This window comes from Monodelphis domestica, chromosome 5 (genome assembly GCF_027887165.1).
Source record: "Monodelphis domestica isolate mMonDom1 chromosome 5, mMonDom1.pri, whole genome shotgun sequence".
In the NCBI taxonomy this organism is placed as follows: Eukaryota; Metazoa; Chordata; class Mammalia; order Didelphimorphia; family Didelphidae; genus Monodelphis; species Monodelphis domestica.
Genome location: NC_077231.1, coordinates 193473707 through 193493050, shown reverse-complemented (window position 1 = coordinate 193493050; position 19344 = coordinate 193473707).

Below are 19344 nucleotides of genomic sequence, written 5' to 3'. Positions count from 1 at the left end.
ATGACCATCCTACCCAAACTCATCTATCTATTTAGTGCCATACCCATGGAACTTCCAAAAATTTTTTTTACTGATTTAGAAAAAACCATAACAAAGTTCATTTGGAAGAACAAAAGATCAAGGATATACAGGGAAATAATGAAAAAAATACAAAGGAAGGGGGCCTTGCAGTCCCAGATCTCAGACTATATTACAAAGCAGTGGTCATCAAAACAATTTGGTACTGGCTAAGAGACAGAAAGGAGGATCAGTGGAATAGACTGGGGGCAAGCAACCTCAGCAAGACAGTATATGACAAACCCAAAGATCCCAGCTTTTGGGACAAAAATCCACTATTTCATAAAAACTGCTGGGAAAATTGGAGGACAGTGTGGGAAAGATTAGGCTTAGATCAACACCTCACACCCTACACCAAGATAAATTCAAAATGGGTGAATGACTTGAACATAAAGAAGGAAACTATAAGAAAATTAGGTGAACACAGAACAGCATACATGTCAGACCTTTGGGAAGGGAAAGACTTCAAAACCAAGCAAGAATTAGAAAGAGTTACAAAATGCAAAATAAATAATCTGGATTACATCAAATTAAAAAGTTTTTGTACAAACAAAACCAATGTAACCAAAATCAGAAGGGTAGCAACAAATTGGGAAACAATCTTCATAAAAACCTCTGACAAAGGTTTAATTACTCAAATTTATAAAGAACTAAATCAATTGTACAAAAAAATCAAGCCATTCTCCAATTGACAAATGGGCAAGGGACATGAACAGGCAGTTCGCAGCCAAAGAAATCAAAACTACTAATAAGCACATGAAAAAGTGCTCTACATCTCTTATAATCAGAGAGATGCAAATCAAAACAACTCTGAGGTATCACCTCACACCAAGCAGACTGGCCAGCATGATAGCAAAGGAAAGTAATGAATGCTGGAGGGGATGTGGCAAAGTAGGGACATTAATTCATTGCTGGTGGAGTTGTGAATTGATCCAACCATTCTGGAGGGCAATTTGGAACTATGCCCAAAGGGCGATAAAAGAATGTCTGCCCTTTGATCCAGCCATAGCACTGCTGGGTTTGTACCCCAAAGAGATAATGGACAAAAAGACTTGTACAAAAATATTCATAGCTGCGCTCTTTGTGGTGGCCAAAAATTGGAAAACGAGGGGATGCCCTTCAATTGGGGAATGGCTGAACAAATTGTGGTATATGTTGGTGATGGAGTACTATTGTGCTAAAAGGAATAATAAAGTGGAGGAATTCCATGGAGACTGGAACAACCTCCAGGAAGTGATGCAGAGCGAAAGGAGCAGAACCAGGAAAACATTGTACACAGAGACTGATACATTGTGGTACAATCGAAGGTGATGGACGTCTCCATTAGTATCAGTGCAATGTCCCTGAACAATCTGCAGGGATCTAAAAAATACTACCCACAAGCAGAGGATAAACTGGGAGTAAAAACACCGATGAAAAGCAACTGCTTGACTACAGGGTTGGAGGAGATAAGACTGAGGAGAGACTCTAAATGAACACTCTAATGCAAATACCAACAACAGGGAAATGGGTTCGAGTCAAGAACACATGTGATAACCAGTGGAATCATGCATCGGCTATGGGAGAGGGAAAGGCGGGGGGGGGGGGGGGGGGAGGAGGGGAGGAAAAGAAAATGATCTTTGTTCCCAGTGAATAATGTATGAAAACGACCAAATAAAATAATGTTTAAAAATTAAAAAAAAAAGTACAAGGAATACCTTGGTGGGCAAGGGAGGGAAAGAGATAATAGAAAAATACTCTTTTGTAAATTTAAGAAAAAAATTTAAATGTACTCTAGAATTTTGCCAAGAATTTCAGTTCAGCCTGAAGATCCTATGATTTTTGTCTTCTCTGTTACAAACTAGGGCAATATTTGACTACCTCTCTTTTCCTATAAATTTTCAAAACATTTCCAACTATAGTTGAGTTTGGCTTGACATCTTAAATTCATTGAAGGCAGTTAAGGTGTTCTCTTAGCTTTCCCCACTTATTTTGGATTCCCATTCCCTGTTTATTTTTTCATCATTCTAAATCCAGTCTCCCCATTGCTAGAACTATGGCTTTTGTCTAGTACTCTTTTATTTTCCAGGGGTCACTCACAATCATAACTCATCCATAGGAATCTTTTTTGAAAAGTTCCTTTAGTACACTTGGATTAATTTATGCATTTCTGATGGCTTGGATTCACAAAGAGCATCTAGATATACCCCTTCACTTATATTGGTTCCTGTTAACCAATTTTGTTCTTACATTTCCCAGCCTGAAGTTCATTCTCTTAGCTAACATTTTTTGTATATGGTGTTCTCCTCTCTCTGATTTCAGCTTAAAGCCTCTTATAATCAAATTAGCAGGTCTTAAGACAAATTCATTTCAACTCTGGTTTAGAAAATTCTTTCTTTTGTTTTAAATTATAGTTCAGAAATTCTTATTCAGTTTCTCTTGACTAGCTGTTCCCCTCCCAAATGCACCTCTTTTCCCCAACAACACTACCTTCTATTTGCAGCAGTAATCAAAAGACTGCACAATCTTCCCTTTTTTGCCCAGAATTTCATTATCCCTAACAAGGTTTCTTGAATTTTTCCTGATGCTATTGGTTTCCCCATCCTTTGAATCTCCAAGAGTATGCATTGGTCATCATATCTGACAAATAGGAGTGGCTCTCTTTACTATTCTGTGTATATACTTGAGAAAGACAGCAGAATTCTCAATTCTTCATGTCTGATCTATATATGACTGTCTTGGTCCAACAGAAGGAAATTTAAAAGACATTAAGCCAAGAAGTGAATTTGGAGCCACAGATTTGTCTTAATTTGAAATTTTAGATGTGAAAAAGAAATTTTACAGAGTCATTTATAAAAATACATATCAAAGTCTTGTCATCCACTAGGTTTGCTATTTTCTCCAGTAAGTATAACAAATGTTATCCTTCCCCATTTGTCCTCTGGATTACCTCTGTACTGATCTCCTAATTACTTCTTGTCTGCCTTGTTCTGCTTTAGGCTTATACCTTCCCTCAACTAGGCCCAAGTTAGCCCTCTGATATTTTAGTTTCTCTTCTTAAAACTCAATTATGTCTTGATCTCATCATTCACCTTCGCCTGTGAGCTACTGTTATTTCATTATGTCTAGTCTTAGCCTATAAGCGGCTTATGCCAGAAGCTTTCCAATAAACCAAGAGCTAAGGGAGCAATAGTCTTTTCCTTTTTCCTCTTCATTCCTTTCTGGGTTCTTCCATCTTCCTTTTCCCTTATTTTTTTCTATACCCATTCCAATGCCACTGAACTCTTTTATACAGGTTGTGATAACACAGATTCAGGGAGTAAGAGATAATTTCTATATTTTCATTATCTTTGTTAGGTCTCTGAGATTCATCTTGTTGGGGTCAGACATATTTTCTCTGAGCTATTATTACTGTGGCCATTGTCTTAGCTCAACCTGGACAGTTACTTAAAATTTTTTTTTATTAAAAATTTTTTTTCTGAAAAAATTATTTGATTAGTCAATTTAGAACATTTCCCCTTGGTTACAAGAATCATAATCTTTCCCTCCCCTTCCTACACCCATTCACGTAGCTGACATGAAATTCCTCTGGGTCCTTGATCAAAATCTATTTCCATGTTGTTGATGTTTACACTAGGGTAATCATTTAGAGTATACATCCCCAATCATATCCCCATCAACCCATGTAATCAAGCAATAATTTTTCTTCAGTGTTTTTACTCCCACAGTTTTTCCTCTAAATCTGGATAGGTTACTTTTTCATAAATCCCTCCAAGTTGTTCTGGATCATTGAATTGCCACTGATGGAGAAGTCCATTACATTTGATTGTAGCACAGTATATCAGTCTCTGTATATAATGTTCTCCTGGTTCTGCTCCTGTCACTCTGCATCAATTCCTGGAGATCATTCAGTTCACATGGAATTACTCAAGTTCATTATCCTTTTTGGCTCAATAGTATTCCGTCACCAACATATACCACAGTTTATTTAGCCATTCCCTAATTGAAGGGCATCCCCTCATTTTCCAATTTTTTGCCATCACAAAGAGCACTGGATATTCTTGTACAAGTCTTTTTCCTTATTATTTCTTTGGGGTACAAACCCAACAGTGCAATGGTTGGATCAAAAGGCAGACAGTTTTTTAGCACCATTTGGGCAGAGTTCCAAATTGCCTTCCAGAATGATGGGGTCAATTCACAACTCCACCATCAATTCATTAATGTCTCACTTTTGCTACATCCCCTCCAACATTTATTACTTTCCTTTGCTGTCATGTTAGCCAATCTTCTAGGTGTGAGGTGATAACTCAGAGTTGTTTTGATTTGCATCTCTCTATTTATATAAGATATTTAGAATACTTTTTCATGGGCTTATTAATACTTTTGATTTCTTTGTCTCAAAGTTGCTTATTCGTGTCCCTTGCCCATTTACCAATTGCGGAATGGCTTGATTTTTTGTACAATTGATTTAGCTCCTTATCAATTTGAGTAATTAGACCTTTGTCGAAAGTTTTTGTTATGAAGATTGTTCCCAATTTGTTGTTTCCCTTCTAATTTTGATTGCATTGGTTTTGTTTGTACAAAATCCTTTTAATTTAATGTAATAAAAATTATTTATTTTGCATTTTGTAATTTTTTTCTAACTCTTGCTTGGTCTTAAAATTTTTCCTTTCCCAATGATCTGATGAGTATAGTATTTTGTGTTCACCTAATTTACTTATAGTTTCCTTCTTTATATTCAAGTCATTCACCCATTCTGTGTTTATCTTGGTGTAGGGTAAGAGATGTTGATCCAAACTCAATCTCTCTGACACTGTCTTCCAATTTTCCCAGCAGTTTTTATAAAATAATGGATTTTTATCCCCAAAGCTGGGATCTTTGAGTTTATCATAGACTGCCTTGCTGAGGTTACTTACCCTGAATCTATTCCACTGATGCTACTTTCTGTCTCTTAGCCAATACCTTATTGTTTTGATGACCCCTACTTTATAGTATAGTTTGAGATTTGGTACTGCTAGGCCCCCTTCTTCACTTTTTTTCATTATTTCCCTGGATATCCTTGATCTTTTGTTCTTCCAAATGAAATTTGTTATGGTTTTTTCTAATTAAGTAAAAAAGTTTTTTGGTAGTTTGATGGGTATGGCACTAAAAAATAAATTAGTTTGGGTAGGATTGTCATTTTTATTATGTTAGCTCATCCTACCCATGAGCAATCAATGTTTTCCCAATTATTTAGACCTAGTTTTAATTGTGAGGAAAGTATTTTATAGTTGTGCTCATATAGTTCCCGTGTTTGTCTTGGCAGATAGATTCCTAATTATTTTATATTGTCTAGGGTGATTTTAAATGGAATTTCTCTTTCTAATTCTTGCTGCTGAGATGTGTTGGAAATATATAGAAATGGTGATGACTTATGTGGGCTTAGTTTGTATCATGCCACTTTGCTAAAGCTGTTGATTATTTCGACTAGCTTTTTAGTTGATTCTCTAGGATTCTTTAAGTAGACCATCATATCATCTGTGAAGAGTGATAGCTTGGTCTCCTCATTGCCTATATAAATACCTTCAATTTCTTTTTCTTCTCTAATTGCTATTGCTAGTGTTTCGAGTACATAATATAGGTGATACTGGATATCCTTGTTTCACTCCTGATCTTATTGGGAAGGCTTCTAGTTTATCCCCCTTCCAGATGATGTTTGCTGATGGTTTTAGATATATACTGTTTATTATTTTTAAGAAAGACCCTTCTATTCCTATACTTTCTAGTGTTTTTCAATAGGAATGAATGTTGTATTTTGTCAAAGGTTTTTTTCTGCATCCATTTAGATAATCATGTTATTTTTGTTGGTTTGCTTGTTAATATGGTTAATTTTGTGGATGGTTTTCCTAATATTGAACCATTCTTGTCTTCCTAGTATAAATCCCACCTATTCATAATGAGTAACCCTTGTGATCACTTGCTGGAGTCTTTTTGCTAGTATTCTATTTAAGATTTTTGCATCTATGTTCATTAAGGAGATTGGTCTATAGTTTTCTTTTTCTGTTTTTGACCTGCCTGGCTTTGAAATCAGTACAATATTTGTGTAATAAAAGGAATTTGGTAGAACTCCTTTGCTTATTCTGTCAAATATTTTGTATAATATTGGGGTTCATTTTTCTTTGAATGTTTGATAGAATTCACTTGTGAATTCATCTTGTCCTGAAGATTATTTTCTTAGGGAGTTCTTTGATGGCTTGTTCACTTTCTCTTTCTGATATGGGGTTATTTAGGTATTCTATTTCTTCTTCTATTAATCTAGGCAATTTATATTTTTGTAAATATTCATCCAGATCACCTAGATTACCATATTTATTGCCATATAATTGTGCATAATGGTTTTTAATGATTACTTTAATTTCCTCTTCATTAGAGATGAGGTTTCCCTTTTCATCTTTGATACTGTTAATTTGGTTTTCTTCTTTCCTTTTTAAAATTTTATTGACCAGTATTTTGTCTATTTTATTTGTTTTTTTTTCAAAGTACCAGCTTCTAGTCTTATTTATTAAATCAATAGTTCTTTGACTTTTGATCTTATTGATTTCTACTTTAATTTTTAGAATCTTTAATTTAGTTTTTGACTGAGAATTTCTTTTTTATTCTCTTTCTAGCTTTTTAATTTGTATGCCCAATTTATTGACCTCTTCCCTCCCTAATTTGATAATATATGAACTTAAGAATATAAATTTCCCCCAAAGTACTGCTTTGGCTGCATCCCATAGATTTTGAAAGGATGTTCATCATTGTCATTTTCTTTAATGAAATTATTAGTTGTTTCTATGATTTGTTCTTTAACCAGTTTTGGAGAATCATATTGTTTAATTTCCAATTAATTTTTTATTTGCCTCTCCATGTACCCTTACTAATTATTATTTTTATTGCATTGTGATCTGAAAAGGTTGCATTTATTATTTCTGCCTTTTTTGAACTTGTTTGAAATTTTTTTATGCCTTAGTACATGATCAATCTTTGTGAATATACCATGTACTGCTGAATTCCTTTTTGTCTCTATTTATTTTTCTCCACATATCTACTAACTATAATTTTTCTAGGATTTCATTCTCTTCTCTTACCTCTTTCTTTTTTATTTTTTTGGTTTGATTTATTGAGTTCTGATAGAGGACTTCCTCTATCAGAGTCTCCTACTAGTATAGTTTTTCTATCTATTTGGTCTTTGAGCTTCACTAGCTTCTCCTTTAGAAATTTGGATGCTATGCCATTTGGTGCATACATGTTGAGTACTGATATTTCCTCATTGTCTACACTGCCTTTTATCAGGATGTAATTACCTTTCCTATCTTTTTTAACTAGATCTATTTTTACTTTGGCTTTGTTAGATATCATGATTGCAACTCCTGTCTTTTTTTTTCTCAGTTGATGCCCAATAGATTTTGCTCCATCTGCTTACCTTTACCCCCCCACCCCCCACACACACGTTTTGGCATTTAATACTATGTGGTTTGTCACAGTTCCCTTTTAGTATAATTCTTCTAGCTACCCAGGTGATAATAACAATTTTTGAGAGTTACCAATATCCTCTTTTCTTGTAATGATACATATAATTTCAATTTATTGGGTCCACTAAGAAAAGTTTATTTTTTGTTTTGTTTTGTTTTTGTTTTTTCTCCCTTTCTTAATTACCTTTTGATGATTCTCTTAAGTTCTGGGTTTGGGCATCAAATTTTCTATTCTAGTCTGGTCTTTTCCTTATGAATGCTTGGAAGTCTTCTATTTTATTAAATGACCATACTTTCCCCTGTAAGAATAAAGTCAGTTTTTCTGGATGGTTGATTCTTGATTGTAGACCTAGTTCCCTTGCTTTCTGGAATATCATATTCCATACCTTTCGGTCCTTCAGTGTAGATGCAGCCAGATCCTGTGCTATCCTCACTGTAGTTCCAGGGTATCTGAATAACTTCTTCTTAGCACCTTGTAATATTTTTTCCTTGATCTGGTAGTTTTTGAATTTGGCTATAACATTCCTGGGTGTTGTCAGTTGGCAGTTAAGTACAGGAAGTGATCTGTGGATTCTTTCAATCTCCACTTTTCCCTCTTGTTCAAGAGTGTTGGGGCAGATTTCTTGAGTAATTTCCTTTAGGATGATGTCCAGGCTTTTTCTTTTGTCATGGTCTTCCAGTAGAACAATGACTCTTAAGTTGTCTCTCCTGAATGATTTTCTAATTCTAAATCTAAATCTAAATTCCAACCACCATTGGAGGCTCAGTGCTGTAAGTGGGGGAGAGGTCCTGGGACCTTCCTTCTTCCTTCCCTTTAAACCTGTGTGTTCTAGAGTTATGCTTTCTTTGGGGGGGTACCTTTTATATTGGGTCCCTAGTTCTGTCCTGTTGTTAGATTTGGTTTTCAGTCCCCTCGAAGCTTTTTTTTTTTTTTTGATCAGTGAGGCAGGGTTTATGGAGGTGTGAGCTGTTGCTGTATCTAAGCACCCATCTTGACTCTGTCTCCACTCACAGTTACTAAGGAAAAACTTTTGACAGGGATGTTTATTGTGCTAAATTCTTAGGCACCACCAAATGAGCATCTCCCAAGAAAGTCCTGGGATTGAATATAGAAACTCTTCAAATCTGATACTTCAGCTCTCTTAATGGGGTCTCTGAGATGAAGATCCATGAGATATAAAAGTTCAAATTCCACAATAATGAACTTTATGGAGCAGCACAATTTTGAAATGTGATTTTTTGTTTTTGTTCTAATGAAACTTAGCATATTCAGTTATATTTCTGGTCTGCTTTGAAACCAAGATATTGCCAGTTTCCTAAGGGTGATGAAGTTATTCAAACATAGAAAAAGGAAATAGGGAAATGCACATTATGTGTATGTCACCTCAGCTTTTTCTTCTGAATTTTGAATTTAAATGGGTGAATGAAGGATAATTACACTTCCAATTTCATCAGGGAAATTTTGTAATTTATTTAGCAATAAGCAAGTATAGACAAATCTTTGCATTTCATTACACACTAACACAACGAATTGTTATCTTCTAACTTTCCTTGGTCCTATCAGCTAGGCAAGGTAGAAAGGGGGATAGAAACAAATTCCTTCCTATTCTACTCTTTCTTACTGCCTCTAACTTAAATATTCCCTGACCCCAGTATATTGCTTCATGGCACATTCTTCCATATATTCTATTCTGGATACAACTTTAGTTATTTGTGGAAATTCAAGAATGGCTCTTTTGAATTCCTCCCCCAGCAAAGTACATGTGGCAAAGTTTTTTAAATTTTCTAGAAATTAAAATTCTTCCATGAAGGTTCAAACATACATAATATCTGATAGGCCTAGGGAATACACAAGTTCCCAAATTCATAATTATACAACTTAACAAATAACTATACTTTTATGATAGTCTCATATAGTGCCTGCAGAAGTTCCATTGGGATTCCTAATAGTGAGGTTGTCTAGAAGAAACAGAACAGTTTCCAGGGGCCATCTAAAGAAACATAAAAATGAAACCCTCACTTTGATATTCTGTATTGTCATACATCTTCTTAGGCAGCGTGGCTCTACCCAAGCTGATGTGATGGCCCCAAAACCTACAGCCACAATGCGGCATTAGAGGGTAAAAGTCATCTGGTTAGCACAGTCACTGGTTTTAGTTATGAAGCATTATTTATGTGACTTATTTAGATTTGGTCCAGCGGACAACTGACCCTTATAGCAAAGAAAATTTTAATACAAAAAAGGCTAAATTTAGATTCAAATCACTTGTAAGAAATATGAAATTTGTATTTCTTATTACGCATGAAGTATTACTTTGGCCTCATTCAATATCAAATCTTGAGAATTATTGGAGGAATTAAAGTAGTACATTATTTCAGAATATGACTTACCTTAGGAGCAAGCAAATTAAGGGGCCATGAAAATATTGTGTTAGGAGAGACTTACTTTCCCTAATTATTAATATTAATAATAGCAGATAGAATCTCAATTGCCCTTTTTATTGTTTTCAGTTGCATCAGACTCTTCATGACCTCACTTGAGGTTTTCTTGTCAAAGATACTGAAATGGTTTGCCATTTTCTTCTCCGACTCATTTTACATATGAGGAAACTGAGGCAATCAGGGTTAAGTGATTTGCCCAGGATTACACAACTAGTGTAATCTGTCGGATTTGAACTCAGGATGAGGAATCTTCCTGACTTTAGATCCTGAACCCTATGCATTGTGCCACCTAGTACTTAAAGGCTTGAAAAGGGCTTTTCAAATATTATTTCATTTCATACTAGCAGTAACCCTGGGAGTAAGTGCTATTATTATCTTATTTTATAGGTTGAGGAGATTTGAGTGATAGAGACATTAAAAGACTTTGCCCAGGGTCACAGAGCTAGTAAGTGTCTGGGGTCAGAACTCCAGACACCCTGACACCAAATCCACAACTATATGCCTTTAGTTGCCTATTGTCCCAAAATTCTGGCATTGGGCCAGAAGTCCCTGCCATCAATTATTTCTTGGGGTTATAGGATAGAGAAAGGTTTTTAAATAAAGATTCTATAAAGGGAAATAACAGTATAGAGTAATTTTTTTTGTCAGCACCTCTATTCAAATGATTTCATTAATTTGACAGGACAGAAGTCAAGGATCCCTGCATAAAAGGTAAGTCAATTTTTCTTGGGAAAGCTGGGTGGAGAGGAACCCTCCTACTATAGCAGAAAGCATTCAAGGACAGCAGAGACATGAGAATATGGGATATTTGATGGAAACAGGGAAAGTACAGAAAGAGAACAGAGAGAGACAAAGACAGAGACAGAGAGAACAGGGAGGCAAAAGGCAAAGTGGAAGTAGCCTACTGCAAAATTTTGGCATGGCAGGACCTATTCAGAAGCAGGATTTTTCTCCTTACTTTCCCAAGAAGGACACTGAATCTCTGCCCACCCTGGTGCTCTACATTCATATTTTAAAACTTTAAAAGTCTAGGGATCATTTCTTCTGAAAGTCCTGGAGCTCTAGGAAATATTCTGAATATTTGCTGTGAAGCGAACATATCATCTGACTGGGTACAAAGCTTTTAGTCTTTTAAGAAGGAGTGATATATATCTTCATTATTCTAAAGTAATAATATGATCTGGGAAAAACAATTAACAAATTTATTCATTTAAGTTACTGATGTCAATCTAATTTGTTAACTTTTCAACAAAGCTCTTGGTTTCTATGTCCGGGTTAGTTCTAAAATTCTATGGTTCTTTGCATCTGTCTTCTTTAAAAGAGTCAGTACCAATCATTAAATGACAGTGTTTAAACTTTCATAAGTATTCATCCAGCATTCATTCAACCATCATTTATTAAGGACTACTACATATCCTTATGTAAATTTCACTTCCACAATAGATTCAGCCACACCTAATGGGCTGTCTTTCTCATTATTAAATCACAAGCTAAGGACCTATATTCATCTCTCAAAAGTAATATGCAAACATGGAGAAGATCTGAGAAAGGTACATATTCCCTTTATGCAAAGAAAAGCTGCTTATCTGTTTGGAAAATGGCCATCATGCTGAATTTGTGCTATCTCCGTCATTTCCATAGCAACAAACTCTGATGTAACAAACAGGAATGAGTTGCAGAAATAAAAAATAGCTCAGAGAAATGGTAATGGGAATTCAGAAAGTTACTGGCAAACTAAGTAAATTGCCTTTGTATAAATGTTCTCTATTCTACCTTTGTCAACAAGAAATCCCTTTTTGAAACTTGCTCATTATTGCAGCTCTTAGGTTTAAAAAATTTACTCAGGCTTTTGTTCTCCTTAGAAGTTAGTCATTGCAGAGAAGCATTTTAAAGAAAAAAGACACCTCAGGGTTCTTATAATTCTTGGCACCATTTAATGATGCATGCAAACCATACCCAGCTGTGTTTTTGTCAGCAGATGTGCAACTTGGAATTCTTGACATGTTTGGGTCCTTAGAAAGAGGGGTCTGGAGGTGAGGATAAGCTATTATTGTACTAGCCACTTAAAGAAAATATAATAGCCTGTTTCCCTATACTCCAGAAGATGGGTTTATTAGGGCTCAGCAAATTTGTTTACCCAGGTCTCTCTCCTAGTACTAAAGCTTCCAAAGTGTGGATCCTTGCAGGGAAGAACATAGCAAGCATTTTCCCATAACAAATTGTAAAATCTTAGAATTGGAAGGCACTCTGTGTGTGTGTGTGTGTGTGTGTGTGTGTGTGTGTGTGTATTTTAAATTTAAACTCAATGGTTAACCGAATAGATCATCCAACCCCTGCTTGAGAACTCTTTGTTGTTGAGAATGCATTATCTGCAAATGTATTTCATTCTATTTTTCCATAGCTTAAATTAGGAGAAATTTCCCTTTATGTTGAGATAAAACTTGCCTGTCTGCTACATCAATTCATATCTTTTAGTTCTACTACTCTGGAGTAGTTCTCTCTACTCTTGAGTCAAGTAAAATTATTCAAATTTATTTTCTGGGTGCCAATACTTCAAATTCTTGAAATTGACTGGGCAGTCTATGTAATCTTCTTCAGTACTGGACCAATCATGTCATTGCTCTGTCGAGTGTCTTCAGTGGCTTTCCTTGGCCTCTAAGAAAAATCCCTTAAATATCTAGAGCCCAAATGCAATCAGGTTCTCAATATCTTTACAGACTTATTTCCTCACTTCCTCTTCAGAAATCCTACAGTCCGGCCAAACTGGTTGACTTTTCTGAGTTTGACATCCCTTTTCCTATTTGTGTCTTTCCAGGCTACTCATTCTACTGGCTATGCAGCCCCCTCTTCAGTTCTGCCTCTTACCTTCCTTTAAACTCTGGTCAAATGCCACCTCCTAAGGGAAGTCCTCCTGATGGTCTCAGATGTTACTGCTCACTCACTCCTCACATTATCTTGTATTCACCTAACTTATATGCTAGGAAAAGTATGTCCTTTCAGATCAGGGTTTTTCCATTTCTATCTCCGTCTCTCTTTTTCTTTGTGCTAAGTGGACTCAAAAGACTTCTTGAATTGTATTGAATTACTTACAGCTGACATGATCTTACCAAGGCAGAATCATTACCTTTTTCATATTGGGCACGACTTCTATTTATGCAGTCTAAGACTAAATTAGCTTTTTTATTTTTTAGACTATTGCATCAGACTGCTGACTCATATTGAATTTGTAGATTGATTAAATGTTTAGGTCTTTATAGGACCTAAACAGGGCTTGTCTAGATACTGGACTTGTAGCCTAAGGTTGAAATAGCATTTTTTTTGACTGCTGCATAAGACTGCTGACTCATATTGAACTTGTAGATTAATTAAATGTTTAGATCTTTTTTCACATATGCTGTTATCTAACCATGTCTTCTCTTTCTTTTTTTGCAAAACAAATTTAGGATCAAATGAGTTAACAAATATAAAACACTTTGTTTTAAAACAATATATAAAGGCTATTATTATTATTACTATCTCTTTATCATATTTTAAAAATACGATATCAATGCTATTATCATTATTATTACTGTAATTATCAGGATACTAGGTTTATCTGATTAAATTTGTGTTATTAGATTTAATCCAATGTCCTGTCTGTTGATATTTTCAAGATCTTGATTATCATCTAATCTGTCCCTCTTTATTTCCTGCTATATAAAATTTTAATAAGCATATTATTTATGTCTTTATCCAAGTCACTGATAAAAAAAAAGTTTAATGGACAAGTATCAAGGACAGAGCCCTGTCTGAGTACCTAGACTCTTCTCTCAAGTTTTATTCATATCACCACTCTGAGTATATAAAGACCTATCACCCAATTGGTCATAGGGGGATGGATTTTCCAGTTAGAGCAACATTCAAAGATCTTCTACTAAATCATGAAAGAATTTCAATCTGTTTCTGTGGAAGGAGTAGCCACTCCAATAAAATCAAAAATTGTCAAAATATTTACAGAGAACATTGAATAAGTCCCTTCATTTCTTTATGCCTGAGTCAGCTACAAAATCAGAATGTATCACAAATGTCCTCTAAGGTTGTTGAGACCTCTAACATTCTGTGACTTGGAAGTCTGGCAAAGTTTTCTAGAATGTCCTCCTGGTTTAATGTGAAATTCATCACTTGCTTTCTTTTTTACATCCTAAACTGTAAACCCCAAGTTGTTTACTTGACATTATGTTCCACAACTGCCATTGTTCATTATGCAAAGATGGAAGAGGAATACATATTCTCATCTCTTTCTTTGGCACCAAACTCAATCATTATGAGTACATGATGATCAATTTTTATTGTCCTGGTGGTTGTTCTTTCAAATCCATAGATTTTTAATGCCAAAAAAGTCTATTCTTTGAGACAAATGGATGAAAAGCAGTAAGGGGTAGTAGAAAGAGTACTAAACTTAGAATCCTGAGAACTAAGTTTGATTCCCTTTTTTGATACTTAGCAGAAATGTGGCTATGGACAAAGCCTTTAAATTTCTTTCGCCTCAGTTTCCCTAGCTGTAAAGTAATATTAAAAGTACTCAGACTGCCTATCGGAAAAGGTTTTTGTAATGAAAGCCCTTTACAAACTATTAAGTAGTATATTAAGGGGAGCTGTTAGTATTTATTTTGTGACAGGTACTATAATTCAGTACTTGAATTATAGTGAAGGCACCAAGCTACCCATAGATATGGTCATGGGATAGGGAAAAAGGGATCCAATTTTCAAATGCAGGAGAGCACAGTTTTCAAACTTTGCCTAGGGTACACAAATGGCCAAGTCGGCCTCTGTATTCTTTTTTGTTATATGAACTTTAATCTGTAAAAACTTCTGAATGCAGACACATGGAGGACTGACTGTTCTTTTGTTATTTTTTGGAAAGCTTTTACTGCTACCCGATTCAGAGAAAGGAAATAGAAAAGTAATACTGCCAGGTTCTGAAAAATGGTCACTTTCTTCTAGTAATTAGAAAAAAATAATTCAGTGGACTTAAATCCCTGTTTCAGGCTCTATAAGAGCAGATATTCTTGCAAGCTTTCTAGCAGCAAATTAGAGATGCTGAGAGATCACAGGATTAAGGGTGGAAAGAAAATTTTTTTATCTCATAGCCCCACTCAAAGTTTATTTTTCAATTAGTTAACTTTTAACAAACATTTATTATTTCTCTTACTGCCCTTCTAATTAAACAATTAAAAAAATAAAATGCTCACAACAAATATTCAAGTCCAGAAAAATAAATTTCCACATTGGCCATAACTAAAAATATCTGTCTCATTCTTTGTTTTAAGTCCATCAATTTTCTGGAAGGAAGTGAGTGGCCTGTTTTACTTGTAGTCATCTGGATTCATGGTTTATCAATTCACTTAATAAAGTTTTAAAATCTTTCCAAATTGATTTTTTCTGTAATATTGTCATTGAAGAAATTATTCTCCTAGTTCACCCTGCATCAGTTCTTACAGGTCTTGCCAGTTTCCTCTAAAGCTCTCCATTTTGTCATTTCTTGTGCCACAATAAAATTTCATTACATGCACATATGATATTTGGTTTATCCACTGGGGAACAGAGCTCTTCATTTCCAGTTTTTGCCTACTATGAAAAGAATCACTATAAATATTTTTGTACATATAGGCATTTTCCTTCTTTGATCTCTTAGAGCTAAAGTCCTAATACTGGTTTAGCTGAGTTAATATTTGTATACTTGTAGTGATTTGTTGGGTATAGCTCTAAATTTTTTTTCTTACAATAGTTAGACCAATTCATAACACACATGTAATAATAACAGTACACAAACTTGCCTTTTTTCCCACATCCCCTTTAAAAATTGTCTTTTGTCATCTTTGCTAATCTGATGCTAATGCTCTTGGTCTGCAAATGAGAAAAATGAAGTTATGTGCCTTGCCAAGGTTCTACAAGTAGGAAGTAATAGAACCAGAATGTAAACTCCAGTCCTATTTAGTCAAAATCAAGGGCACCTGCCATTGTACCACAATTCTAACTCAGGGAATTTTCAGATTCTTAGAGGTCTTCACATCCACTCCAGGAAGTCCTGCCAGAGCTCTTCTCTTCTGGGCATTTCCACTGGCTGTCTATGCCCCATGCCTGGAATGCTCTCCCAGTTCATCTCTGCCCCCTGGCTTCTCCAACTTCCATCAAAATCCTAGCCAAAGCTCAGTCTTCTCCTGTGAGAAGCTGTTCCTGAACCCCTTTACTGCTTTCCTCTTTTCCATAGTGACTACCTCCTCTTTATCTTGCATATATTTTGTTATCCTGCATATATTTTTTGTACATAGTTGGTAAGTTGTCTCTTCCATTAAATTTTTGGGATTCTTGAGAGAAGAGATTATTTTTTCACTTTTTTTTGTTTTTCTTTTTAAAAATGAAGTTAGAAAATGCTAGACCAGAGGTGATGTCAAATCTTTGCTCTTCACCTTAATACTTGAATAAACTAGAAGAAGTTATTTAAATTCTCTGAACATTGGTTCTCATTTTTAAAAAATGAGGTCATTGGACTAGAGGGCCTCTAAATTTCTTTCCATCTTTAAGTCAGTGAACTCCAATTTCTCTCTCTGTTTTGTCCAGGATCAAATATAAAATGCTATTTGGGCTTCAAAAGCCTTCACAACCCTTCCTATCTTTCCATCCCCTCTGCCTATTTTGTGACCCAGCTACATCAGTCTATTTGCTATTTCCCTCACATTATTCCTCATCTCCCACCTCTGTGCAATGTTTTTCCTCCTCACTTCTGTCCTCTTGGCATCCCTGGCTTCCTTAAAGACTCAGCTCAAATCCTACTTTCTTCAGAAGGTCTTTCCCAGACCCTATCAGCCTACTTATCCTGCTAGTGCTTTCTTTCTCACAATTAGAATAATATAAAAATTGCTAGCATTTTCTTATAAGTCTAAGGTTTGCAAAGTATTTTTAAAATGTTATATCATTTGATCATCATCACAACAACTTTAGGAGGTAACCTCATTTTATAGTCAAGGGAACTGAAGTACAGAAGGTTAATTGACTTGCTCAGGGTCATGCAGCTAGTAGGTGCCTGAAGCAGGATTCAGACTCAGGTCTTCATTATACCAAGTCCAGAGCTCTGTGCCCTTCACCACCTAAATGCCTTCCACTTACTCTGAATGTACTCAACCTTCCTTCCACTTCCCCAACTCCTCATGGAGCTATTTTATTCTTCCCATCAAGGCTTTACTCATCATCATGTATAACTCAGGTTATTCCTGCCAATGCAGGAATATTATTATTATTAATATTATGTATGCTTCATATGATATAAAAGTGTATTAAACTATATCATATATATGTATATATGATATCAAATATACAGTTTCCCTCCTTCCCTTTCTCCTTCCTTCCCTGCCTTCTTTCTTCCCTTTTTTCCTTCCTCCCTTTCTCTCTCTCTTTCTTCCTTCCTCCATGCCTCCTTCCTTTTCTTTCCCTTCCTCTCTTTTTCCTCCCTTCCCTCTCTCCCTCCCTCCCTCTTTTCCTTCCTTCCTTCCTTCCTTCCTTCCTTCCTTCCTTCCTTCCTTCCTTCCTTCCTTCCTTCCTTCCTTCCTTCCTTCCTGAATAATATTGGATTTTCTAGTTTTTGTGCTTGACAGTGTCCCTTATTCTGGTTTGATTTCCTTTGCTAGAGCACAGGGAATAGAAGGACAAAATTACATTTCAAATTGTTCATTGATGTCTTGAGCACTGAATCCTTCTCCCACTCCCTCCCAGTAGAGAAAAGAGAGTCAAACAAAGAAATTAGGCTTAAAAATAACCACATCCTTCTCAGTCTACTTTAATGCCATTATTTCTTAATTCACATGGAAAAGGTAAACTGAAAACTCTTGAGAAGGGAACTGATTCTTATCCTCTGCCAAATTTATAAGACAGAAATCTTTTTTTAACTTGTAAACAAATGGCAAAAGAAAAGATCATAATATAAAGTTTTGCATGTTAATGTTCATTTGTTAGTGACACGAGATAAGACATCTCATGACCTATTCATATCATTTTTTCATTCTCCCTTGATCACATAATCACTAGACTGCCCATTCAAACTGGCATTTGGGAATCATTTCCTTCCATTTCCCCTGTAGAAACTAGACAATTTTCCAGCCCCTAGAAAGACCAAATTGGCCCTTCTGTGCATCACAGAAGCAGTGATAAGAATATTAATTGTGTCTCCTTTCCTTTCTCCCCTGCGGGATCATAGTACACAGAACAGGCTGAGGGTGTCACTTTCCTATTTCCACACACACACAGAATTATGCCATTCACACACTTGTTTCTGAGATATAGGAGCTCGGCTTCCCCCTCCCCAACCATCATGCTTCAGTCCTTCTCAAGGGGGGTTGTAGACTATGGAAATATGCTTTCTGTCCTTCCCAATAATTGCCTTGAAATGTAATTTCATTCTCTGGGTTTGAGTTGTGACAAGGGATTTAAACTATTCCTTTGGAGTCATAGCATGATATTTTATAAGGGGGCCAAGAGGAGAATGTGGGAACATTGGTCTTCTCTTATTCCTAGGCAACATGAGTGATATTGAAGTTGTGGCCTGGGAGATAATCCTGTTTTGTTTTGCAAAACTGCCTGAGGATGGAGTAAGGAAGGACAAGAGTAAAGATGTGATCCTACATTTTGAGACGGGTTCCAGAAACCTATTAGAGAAGAACTATAAAACAGCCCATTTAGTTCCTTAAAAAAAGGAAGGTTGAGTAACCTCTCTCTAGAGGGTATCCAATTATTTTCCCATTTATCTGGGAATAAACTATATGTGTATGAACATGAATACGCAATCCAGTCCCTAGGAGTAAACAAAATGGCCAGTTTCTCTTTCACAGACTTTTGCAAACAGAAACTTTGAAAGTCAAAGGGTAGTGAAATAATTTTATACCTAAGTTCCCAGGTAAGTGCCTGGCCCTGTATTCTTGGGGGCAATTCTACTTTGCAGAAGTAGAAACTTAGTTTTTGGAGGGTAATTATTTATTCAACATTTACTAAGCATCTACTATACACCATAGTGTGCAGGGTGTTCAAGGAAGACTAGTACCTCCAGTGTGAGGGCTTGCTGAGCCCTTTTCAGAGTTGCTTTCTTTTTTGAGGTCCATTTATTCCCCATCTCTCCCATCAGTGACTCCAAGAAGCTATAGTATGTAAGAAAACCATCTAAGTAGGTGGGTTAAATCAGGAGAAGGGTAACTGAAAGTTTTTAAACCTGTTTGTGAGTTAGAGGGGTGTTTGCTGCCTGGCAGAAAGAGTGTGATGAGTATAGTTTGTTCCAATGGCCATGAAGGTGGTGGAAGCCGGTACTGTGGAGCACTTAGAGCTTAGTTGGATATTGAAAAAGTTAAGG